The sequence below is a fragment of the Anolis sagrei genome, chromosome Y (assembly GCF_037176765.1).
Source record: "Anolis sagrei isolate rAnoSag1 chromosome Y, rAnoSag1.mat, whole genome shotgun sequence".
Lineage (NCBI taxonomy): Eukaryota > Metazoa > Chordata > Lepidosauria > Squamata > Dactyloidae > Anolis > Anolis sagrei.
In genome coordinates, this window is record NC_090035.1 from 57,456,377 (window position 1) to 57,467,611 (window position 11,235).

The 11,235-nt window shown below is 44.0% G+C and overlaps 1 protein-coding gene across 2 annotated transcripts in view; it reads right to left on the reverse strand.

Annotated features, from left to right (window-relative positions):
- The window catches only part of LOC132781801 (F-box/LRR-repeat protein 16), a 218,062-nt gene extending 207,333 nt beyond the window's left edge, over positions 1 to 10,729 (reverse strand). Inside the window, exons 1-2 of one of the 2 annotated variants that reach the window (XM_067462249.1) lie at positions 10,690 to 10,729; positions 9,728 to 10,216 (exon numbers count right to left, since the gene is read on the reverse strand). The gene's annotated coding sequence lies outside the window, so the exon portion shown is untranslated. Of the gene's footprint in view, positions 1 to 9,727; positions 10,415 to 10,689 lie in introns of those variants that run through there. The other variant, XM_060786272.2, reaches the window with a different exon arrangement.
- Positions 10,730 to 11,235: the final 506 nt, after the last annotated feature.

The window sequence follows — 11,235 nt, forward strand, 5'->3', positions numbered from 1 at the left end:
ATATGATGGGTTAGGAGGCATGAACATCAAGTTTGCTGACAGGACCAAATTGGGAGGGAGAGCCAATATTCCAGAAGACAGGAGCAGAATTCAACATGATCTTAACAGATTAGAGAGAAGATTGGCCAAAACTAACCAAATGAAGTTAAACATAGACAAATGCAAGTTATTCCATTTATGCAGAAGAAATGAAATGGAAAGTTATAGAATGAGGATGCCTGGCTTGATAGCAGTATGTGTGAAAAAAATCTTGGGAGTTCTCATGGACAGGAAGTTAAACATGAGCCAACAATGTGATGTGGCGGCTAAAAAAGCAAATGGAATATTGGCCTGCATCAATAGGAGTCTAGTGCCTAGATCCAGTGAAGTCATGCTACCCCTTTATTCTGTCTTGGTCAGACCACACCTGGAATCACAAGGTCTCCAATTCTGGGCACCATAATCGAAGGGAGATGTTGACAGGCTGGAATGTGTCCAGAGAAGGGTGACTCAAATGATCAAGGTTCTGGAGAATAAGCCCTATGAGAAATGGCTTAAAGAGCCTGCAGAAGAGAAGGCTGAGAGGAGACATGACGAGGGCCATGTATAAAGATGTGATAGGAAGTCATAGGGAGAAGGGAGCAGGCTAGTTTTCTGCTGCCCTGGAGACTAGGACGCAGAACAATGGCTTCCAAATACAGGAAAGGAGTATTTCCTAGTATTCCTACCATTAGTAAAATATACACAAGGCAGCGGTATTGGAAATTGTTGGACTGGATGTAACAAGAAAACATGCTTGCGGAGGAGCAAGCCGGCTTCAGGGAAGGTTGGTCCACCATTGACCAGTGCATAGTTTTACAATATCTTATAGAAAAATATACCTCCCAGAGAACATCTTCCCTCTATGCTGCATTCATAGACTTTAGAGCAGCTTTTGACTCTATCTCTCGTACCAAACTATGGGAAAAACTTGGGTCCACCTCAATAGGTAGACGACTATTGCAATTAATTCGCATACTACATGAAGGGACCATATTGAAAATGAGATGTAGCCCTCAAGGTCATCTCACTAGGGCCATTGAAACTAAGAAAGGTGTCAAGCAGGGATGTACTCTGGCTCCACTACTATTTAACTTTTATATTAACTCCATGGTGGAGCACCTTTACAACTTGGACTACCACCCTCCAAAACTGGCAGGAAAACACGCATCTACCCTGCTCTATGCGGACGATGCAGTGATACTATCCAGAACTCAAGTAGGCCTGAAAAGAGCCTTGAGAGTCCTAACAAAATATTGTAATGAAGAACACTTTCATCTTACTTTTTTTAAAAAAACCAAAATTATGGTGTTTGCGAAATGACCCAAGCATTATACCTGGAGACTAGATGGACACAATATTGAAAAGGTCTCAAGCTTTAAATACCTGGGAGTATTCTATCACTGCACTGGAAACAAGAAAGTACACGTGGATTACGTAGCAGAGGCAGCGCAAAAGAGCTCCTATGCTATCCTAAAGTTTCTCAAAATGGGAGGAGGCCACTACATACCAGCAGCACTTAAGATCTTTGAGGCAAAATCCATAGCACAAATGATGTATGGAGCCCAACTCAGTCCCTTCTCAAACTATGCCCCTCTGGAGCAAGTACAATCAACATTTCTAAGATCGGCGATGCAGGTCCCCAGATGTGTCTCAAACGCCATCCTGCGATTAGAGACAGGCCTCGTGAGAGTGGAGGCGAGAGTGTGGACAGCCACCCTCAATTATTGGCTGCATCTGTCTTTCTCAACATGTGGCCTCGCTCTGTTAACTCTGAGAGATGAATTTCAGTCTACATGGAATAAGGTAGTGGCAATCAAAATTGCAACTCTAGGCTTCTCTCAAGGACAACTGCTAGCTATGGGATGGGACCAAGCCAAGGCTCTTATTAGACAGAACATCCTGGATATAGAGCGACAATCAGACTTAGCCTGCTCTCCAGCATTCACCATTAGCGAAGATAACAGATATCTCATCGTTCCCACGGCTTACTTAGCAAACCTGGAGGTGCCTAAACACTGAAAAGCTTTCACTTTGGCAAAATGCCATACCCTTCCATTGGCAGTACTGGAGGGGAGGTACCAGAAGACCCCTGCCCAGGAGAGATTATGCCCGTGCGAGTCTGGCTACATTGAAACAACTGAACATGTGCTCCTCCAATGTGAATTCTATAGAGACATTAGAGCTAATTTCATCACTCCATGGGTTTTAAAACATCCAGGGCACACCGAAAGATATTACACCTCCCTGTTGCTCTCGGATTCTTGCTCTGCAACAACCTTCAGTGTTGCCAAGTTCTGTGCAGCAGCAATTAACATTAGACGGCCGTTGACCGACTCCACCAGGCAACTTCCTGCCGGGAATATAGTTAGAATGATTTGTAATAACTGAAATGCTGTAAATGCTCCCCTCTCATCCCTTTTTAGAGCTTCCCAGTTGTCTGATATTTGTATTAGCCGCCCCCCTATTTTAGATTCATACATGCACTTTAAACTGTAAATTTAGTCTGCTTTTTAATCTGTCTCTTTTATAATATGTTTTTAATCTGCTTTTTATGTGACCTACTTGGGAACTGCAATTCCCTTCCTTGGGCTCCTGTGCCCCATTCTATTCTGTGCTGGTCAAAGACCGTAATAAATCATTGCTTGATTGATTGATAGTATTCCTACCTGAATATTAGGAAGAACTTCCTAACTGTGACAGCTCTTCATCAGTGGAGTCACTGCCCTGGAGTCTCATGCAGGCTTCTTCTTTGGAGGTTTTGAAACAGAACCTGGATGACTATCTGTTGGGGATGCTTTGAATGCAATTTTCCTCCTTCTTGACAGAATTGGGGTTGGAGTAGATGGCCCACAAGCTCTCTTCCTACTCTAGGATTCTATGATTCTATAATTCTACTGAAAACCACGGGGAGGAATTTGGAATGAGCTGCAGCTGCAGAAATACTCTTCTATTTTTCTGTGACAGAAATTATCTTGTATTGGATGAATTTTCCAACATCTATTAAAACCACCAATATGGAAGGATAGCTGTAGTTAGTGACTGACAAGACTGGAGCATCTCAAGGGTCTGAAGCGGTGGTCAGCCTCCCGAACCTCTTGTACTGCATCATAAAGCACAATGTATTTCTTGAGGAAACACTGTCCACAGTGCTGAATAATATTTCAGCTCCGGCCCTTTCTGCCAGACCAAAGCATCACTGTGTATGTGTGTTATGTGTGTTTGCATTCATGCCAACACACATTCATGCAATGTCCTAGTGACATTTCCTCAACCTCGAGAGTTGCTATGCTCTGGGACTGAGAGAGTGCGACTTGTCCAAAGCAGCATATGCGTTCCTTTGGATGAACAGGGATTTAAACCTGGTCTCCTGGAGATCTAGTCCTGCACTCAAACTACTTCTAAGTGTTGACTCTCTTTAAACATTTCATAAAGACTCTAAAGCAGGCCTGGGCCTGCTTTAGCCCTCTCTCTAGATATTTTGGACGGCATCTCCCACAATTCCTAACGACTGGTAGAAATGTATTGGTGGATGGATGGATGGATGGATGGATGGATTGGTAGGTAGGTAGGTGGATGGGTGGATAGATGGATAGATAGAGACATAGATGAAGAGATAGAGAAAGAAAGAGATAAATATTGATGAATGGATGGATGCATGGATTGGTAAATAGATGAATAGATGGGCGGACGGATAGATAGATAGAGACACAGATGAAGAGATAGATAGAGAAAGAGAGAAATGTATTGGTGAATGGATGGATTGGTAGGTAAATAGCTATACAGATGGATGGATGGATGGATGGATGGATGCACTGATGAAGAGATAGACAGAGAAAGAGAGAAATGTATTGTGAATGAATGGATGGATAGATAGAGGGATGGATGGATGATTGGATAGATAGATAGATAGATAGATAGATAGATAGAGACACTGATGAAGAGATAAGGGATAGAGAAAGAGGGAAATGTATTGGTGAATGGATGGATGAATTCATAAGTTAGGTAAGTAGACAGATAGACAGAGATACTGATGGAGAGACAGAGTAAAATGTATTAGTGAATGGATGGATGGATTAGTAGATAGATAGATAGATTTCCTCCTGGCAATTCTTACTTATGGACTGCTCTTCAGTTAAAGCAGAAACCAGTAGACATAACCTGGTCCTGATAAGGATGCCATATAGATGGAACATGTTTTGGGCTCTTGTCCTCCTTAGAAAGACTCATGAGGCTGAGTCTTTCTAAGGAGGACAAGAGCCCAAAACATGTTCCTTCCTCCAGTTTAAAGGAGAATAAAATCACAGATGCCATTTTTCAGCTTCATCTTGATATGGCTTTAGTGTGGGCATTTAACTTACATTTAAGTGGCAATTTCACATAAACGTAATCGTTAATTTTTCCTCTTTCTAATGGACATGCAGTGGAATTAGATTTTTAAAGCTTATGAATGATTAACTAAACACATTAGTCCCTTTCTACTAACCTTCCTATCTCCCTCTTAGCATCGGCTTGGGTAGAAGTGGGAGAGAAAGGCCAGTCAGCTGAGCTTGCCTTCCATCATTTAAGATTTGGCAGTGGCACTTAAATAGGGCCTGCAAACAGGCCACAAGTGAGTGAGAACCATAAAACACATGCACAAAGCACAAAGCCGCACTGAGTCCTCTTTGGGGAGATACAACGAGGCATAAATAAATATAACAACAACAACATGCAAGTGAAACCCAGGAAAAGATCATTTTCTGAGACTTCAGCTCCCTTAATATACATGAAAGCTCCTTCTTTGGAGGCTTTTAAGGAGTGACTGGGTGGCCATCTATTGGAGGTGTTTTGATTGTGTCTTTCCTGCATGGCAGAAGGGGGTTGGACTGGGTGGCCCTGGGCTTGCTCATATTATAATAATATTTATTATAAAGGTATATGGCCATCTGTTGGGGTGCTTTGATTGTGCTTTTCCTGCATGGCAGAATAAAGGGGGTTGGGCTGGGTGACCCCTGGGGTTTCTTTTGTTGTTGTTGTTGCTGTTGTTGCGATATTATTATTATTATATTACAAAGGTTGGGTGGCCATCTGTCGGGGGTGCTTTGATTGTGCCTTTCCTGCATGGCAGAAGGGAGTTGGACTGGATAGCCTCTGGGGTTGCTCATATTATTATTATTATTATTATTATTATTATTATTATTATTATTATTACAAAGGCTGGGTGGCCATCTCTTGGAGTGCTTTGTGCTTTTCCTGCATGGCAGAATAAAGGGGATTATATTGGGTGGCCCCTGGAATTGCTCGTTGTTGTTGTTGTTATTATTATTATTATTATTATTATTATTACTACTACTATTATTACAAAGGCTCGATAGCCATCTGCTGGGCTGCTTTGATTGTAGTTTTACTGCATGGTAAAAGGAGGGTAGACTGGTTGGCCCATGGGGTTGCTCCTATTATTGTTGTTGTTGTTGTTGTTGTTGTTATTGTTGCAAAGGCTGGATGGCCCATAGAAAATCCCACAATATCTGTTTTGAACTGAGTTATCTGAGTCCACATTCAAATTATGTGGGATTTTCTTCCTTGATATTCTGGGATATAGGGCTGTGTGGAAGGGCCCTCAACCTCAGAGAAAGGTTTTCCTGAACAAATCTTGTAAAGAAAACCTTAAGAGTTGCCATAGGGAATAAATGACCTGAAGGCAACACCGTTTTTCAAAGGAACTTTTCTATAAGTCGAGGAGCCAGATGTAATGGCATGACCATAAACCTTTGCAAATCTTGCGTGTCAAACTTGCGTGTAGGCTGAATCCGGTTAGCCATATCATTCTATGTGCCCCTCCTCCAGATGCTGGGCTACAACTCCCATATTCTTCCTCATTCAACATTGTAACTAGAGCTGGGAAGAGTTGAGATATAGGAACATCTGGAGGTTGCAGTTTGTTCTGTTTGCATTGAGATCCAAGGATTAGGGATAGGATGTCTGGCTTTAAAAATGCCCTTGAACCTTTCCCCTGAACCTCAGAGTAACAATTGCTGTTGGGTTGCCATTCCCATTATCCCCAGTCTGCATAGAGGAGCATCTCTTCACGACATTAGCAAACTTCAGCCCTCCAGGTGTCTTGGACTTCAACTCTGAGAATTCCTAACAGCTTCAGGCCCCTTCCTTTCCCCCCTCAGCTGCTTAAGCAGAAAAAGAAGGGAAAAGGAAAGGGCCTGAGGCTGCTAGGCATTGTGGGAGCTGAAGTCCAAAACACCTGGAGGGTCCAAGTTTGCTCATGCCTGGTGTAAAACAATTATAGTTGGCTCTCTGTTTGTACAGATTCTCTGTCCACAGATTCAATGGACCTTTGAAGTCAAGCCTGAGGCCGAGATAGCCCTTGACGTCTATGAGCTTGTTCTAGATCACAATTCTAGTCTCAGCAAGCATGGCTGATGGAAACATCATCCAAAACACAACCAAACACAAATGACAGTAATGGGTGGTAACTAAGGGCACAAAAGTGTCTCCATGTTGAAGATGGAAGCACATCTCAAGATGGCAGGGCTTGCTATCATGTGAGACCAATGGACACTTTCTGCAAAGTGGAAGAGGCATTGTGTGAAAAGCCCTGGCAAAGAATGCAGAGAGATTTCACTGGATGGATCTCAGCTTGCTCTTTATCATTAAAACTTTATGCTATGGCAGTGTTGTTGACTCTCAGATTGTACTAACACAGGCCCCAATGACACTGCCATAGCACAAAGTTTGAGCAACCTCATCTGTGCTTGTTTGGATCAAAACTTAGATTATACTTTCCAGCTGTTGCTACAAGGAAGCAACCATGAAAATGAACAAAATCTGGCTACCAGGATTAAAAAAAATACCAGAATCAAGACATATAAATAAACAGCACCACTTGGAAACAGGAAATTCCAGACAGCAAACAACCAAGTGCCAGTTAACACCTCTGAAACAAAGGATGCCACCAAGCAACAACAGCCAGGCTACCTCAATGCAAATACCCTCACTGATTGACTCTGCAGCTGCAAGGCTACTCAGTGCTATTCAAGCTTGCTTATCACAACATTCACACTTTCCTCAAACAGACAAGGATTCTTTTCCCCAACCTGAACATTATTCCACAGATAGATATATAGAGACATACACTCCACTTGCCTCATTCCCACAGATCTCTGAACAAACCTCTGAGGATCCCAGCCACAGATGCAGGCAAAACATCAGGAGAGAATGCTACTGGAACATGGCCATGCATACAGCCTGAAAAACTCACAACAACCCTGTTGCTATAAATTTTCATCATCTGCAATTGTGGACTGGCTTGGAAGAGGATGGTGAGAACTGGAGTCCATGGGCATTTAGGGATCCAGCTGGAGGAAATGAGGCACATGGTTGGATATCATGTTATTTTGTTTATGCATGTAAGAGTTGTGTAAAAAAAGAAATAGTCATATCTGCTTAGTACTTATCCAAACTTAAGGAGAAAAAACTTGCCCATATGCTTTACCCTTTGAACTTCTTTCTAAATGCCAGACCCTGGCAAGAGTTTCTTTTAACTTGCACCAAAAGTCACAATGGAAAATTGCAGCCAGTTCCCAAACACCTGGATGGAGGAATATAAAATTACATAATACGTTACCTCTGTTAGGGACCATCCATAAGTAGAAGCGAAGCAGGGAAGAACATGTTAATTGTATTGCTTACTCTTGGTGAAACATTAAAATGACAGGACCCATTCCATCAAGTACCAAAGGACCCTTTGGTGTTAAATTAATGCTGAAATGATTGTCAATTTGCACAGGGCCCTTCTGAAAGCTTCTTCCCCTCCCTCCCTCCCACTTATAGGCTACCATTCAGCTGCAAAATGCAGCACCTCTGAGAGATAAACAGACATCTTTTGCAAACAACTGGGGCTGCCAACTGACCAGAAACAACCTTTCCCAGGCTGTTCTTATTCCTTTTGCAGCTGGGGGAAGCTGCTTTGCATGCTAATGTATGTTCACCCAGCTGTCGGGAAAGGCACAAAAGCACATGCTGATAAAAATGTTGGCAACCCTACCTGTTGGTGCTCTTAATGAACAGAGAATGGCTTTAAAGGTACAACAAGGAGGTTCCTGGCAAGCTTGAATTCAAAACTTAAAAGCAGTAAGCAGCAACAAAGCAAAAGTAGATCTGATGATAAATAGAGGGCCTTCTATCCACATTGATACTTTTTAAAGCACCAATGACCAGCACAGAAAACATATGCAAAACAACACCATCCTGCTCTGCTAGCTCTCTAGAAAAGTCTACTGAATTTCTAAAGAAGCTGAGGAAAATATCCCTTGAACAGCATCACTTCCAATGTCTCCTCTATGGTTGTAGAACTGTAATCATTCTAATCATCTAGGCAAGAAACCCAAAGGGTGCTGTTTTGCAAGTGTAGTGTTGGTCACTACTGCCAACTTTAAAAACAACTATGGTTTTGCTGCTGTGCCTTTAAGAGCAGGAATATCACAGGCGAAGCCTATCTGGACCATATCTGGACTTTTGGGCCCAGAAGGGCATGTTTCCATGCTCCTTGCATTCTGGTAAAGCCGGATATTGTAGCATAAGGGCCCGGTTTGGAGAAAAGTTGGCAACCCTGAAAGATGACAATAAGCCTGGAGGATCCATGTTGTGTAGGTTGGGAGTCACTCATGCCAAGTCACCTCCCAAATCAATGGACCCCAAAACAAAGCTGGAGAATTGTGTACAAACAGAATGGTTCAACACAGAGAAAGCACAGAAGCAAAGGAACAAAACGAGCAGGGCCTTGCATCCAAGAACTGCCAAATCCCAAACAGTGACAGCCAGGTTTTCCTTTCCAGATTCAAGATCCGTGTGGTTTCCAATGAGCCATTACATTACAAGTAGATGGGCATCACCAAAAAGACCCCCTCCCTTTCAATGAATCACACAACAAGATGAATAAATCAAATAGGACGATGACAAAAACCGTTCAGCATCCAAGTCCTAAAATTCTCATTCAATGCCGCAAATCCAAAACAAGGGGGAAGACAAAAAAGGAAAGGGGAGGGGGACATCCAACCCCCATTAAAATATGTTTATGAAAACTAAGCGCTAGGTTTAAAGAGACTGAGATGAAGAAGGATGCCAGCCTGAGAGAGACCCAGCCCTGTCCAGCGAGACAAGGAGGCTTGTCCTTATGTAACACCAGCACAGTGGCGGTGCTGTGATCTCCCTTGCAAAGGGATGTAATTACAGCACATTGGCCTTCCCTGGGCGGTGGTGCAGATGTGAGATAACTCTTAGGGTGGGAGGCCCAATTTGGGAAGATGGGATGGAGCCGGGCCTCTTTGTGCTGGAGAGGAGGACGCACACACGCAGCCAGGCATGTAGCCGGGGGGGGGGGGGGGGGGGCTTGAGGGGCTTCAGCCCCCCCCCCCCCTTAAATTCTCATGGTGGTTCGTGAAAAGGCCTTACTGGTGCATTATTTAAACTGTTATGTTTACTCATATCATGATCTGATTACCATACTCAATATATCCCGTATGCATGGGGGTATTGGGGTAATGATACAAAAGGTTTGCTAGGGTAGACCTTCTTTCACTCGGACTCAGCCCCCCCCCCCGAATCAAACTCAACCCCCCCCCCCCCCCCCCCACGAATTGAAATCCGGGCTACAGGCCTGCACTCAGCCCACTCCCAGGGATGCAGCAGGCCTGTAAGTCTGGCTTATGCTTACCTCCAGACGTGTTGTTGTCTTCTTCCCAGCTCACGCCATGCCTTCTGTGCACACCGCTGGCCTCTTCATGTCCAGAAGTGCACCTGGAAAATGGAGGGATGCCAGGAGTGGGGAGAAGGCCCCTGATGCGATGGGTAAACAACACAAGAGGGAGGGCAAGGCGCCACAGAGGCGTACCAGCGCACACCCCAGTTTTTGGGCTATTAATGCAGCCTGATGTCAGCTTTGGGTAAGCTCAACAATGACCCTCTTCTTTTTCCTTCCTTCCTTTCCTTAGCACCACCTCTCTTTCTTCTTCTCCTTCACAGCTCTCCAGCTTCTTGGCAACCTTCTCCAAATTGCCTGGCACATCAGAGCATCCACTGCTTTGGGGTGGCTCTCCGAAAGAAAGCTGCCTCAAAAGGAGAAGAAGGAGAGCCTGGTGGAAAAGGCCATGGATGGATCCCAGCCGGAGTGAATGGATGGATGGATGAGGGGAGAGGCTCCTTCCTGTAAAACAATCATAATAAAATAAAAGAGGATGCTTATTCTTATCCCCAAAAAGCAAAGGGTGGAGGATGCAGGCTCTGGCTTCTCTCTCTCTGCCTCCCTGCTTGCTTGCTTGCTTGCCTGCCTGCCTTCAAACACACTCACATGCATCCAATCCACACAAGCTTGCTAGCTTGTACACTCACGCACCCTCAAGTGTCATAGCACCAAGCCAGTTAAAGGGACACGGCCATTATTATCAATAATGCATGACTGCAGGCCAATGAGTCCAGTACCTCGCTGCCTCCTCCTGCCTTGGAGCCTAAAGAGATTACAACCATCCAGTGTGGCTAAACACCAGGACCTGCTGGTTTGCCCCCCTTCCCATTCCCCCCTTGCTTGATTATTATTGTTATTTTTTGGCTAAGGATTATTATGATTTATTTGTAGGCTGAGGAAATGGAGTCAAGATACTCACACATGTATATACATACATCAACACAATGCAAGCCGGCCATCCTGCCGAGATGAATTGCATTAGGACAATAAGCAAGCTACAGCGGGAGGGAGAGGGAAAAGCAGTAAGGATGACGGATGGAGGATTAGTGTGTATGGTTTATAATAGGGCTGTCAAGAGGCTATTTTTAGCCCAATCAACAAGCAGGGCTCAGCCTGGACTTAAACCAATTTACATTCCGATCCTAAGGCTTCCAAGGCCGAGGTGCTCCTTCCCAGCAGCTACAAAGACCAAAGTAATGGAGTTTAAAGGGTCCGTCTATACCGCAGCCTTATCACAGTTTGACACACCTGAACCACCATAGCTGGAATCCTGGGAGCTGTAGTCTTCTCTATGGTAGAAACAATACTGAAGACACCCCGTGCCCATCCTTTCAAAATGGACATTTGTTGTTATCCTTCATATGGGTTGTTGTCATATGCCGCCAAGTTGAGTCGCTTCCCATTTATCATGATCCTGTCATAAGGTTTTCTTGGCCAAATTGATTCACAAAAGGATTGCCCAACTGGAAACTGGAAAAGGC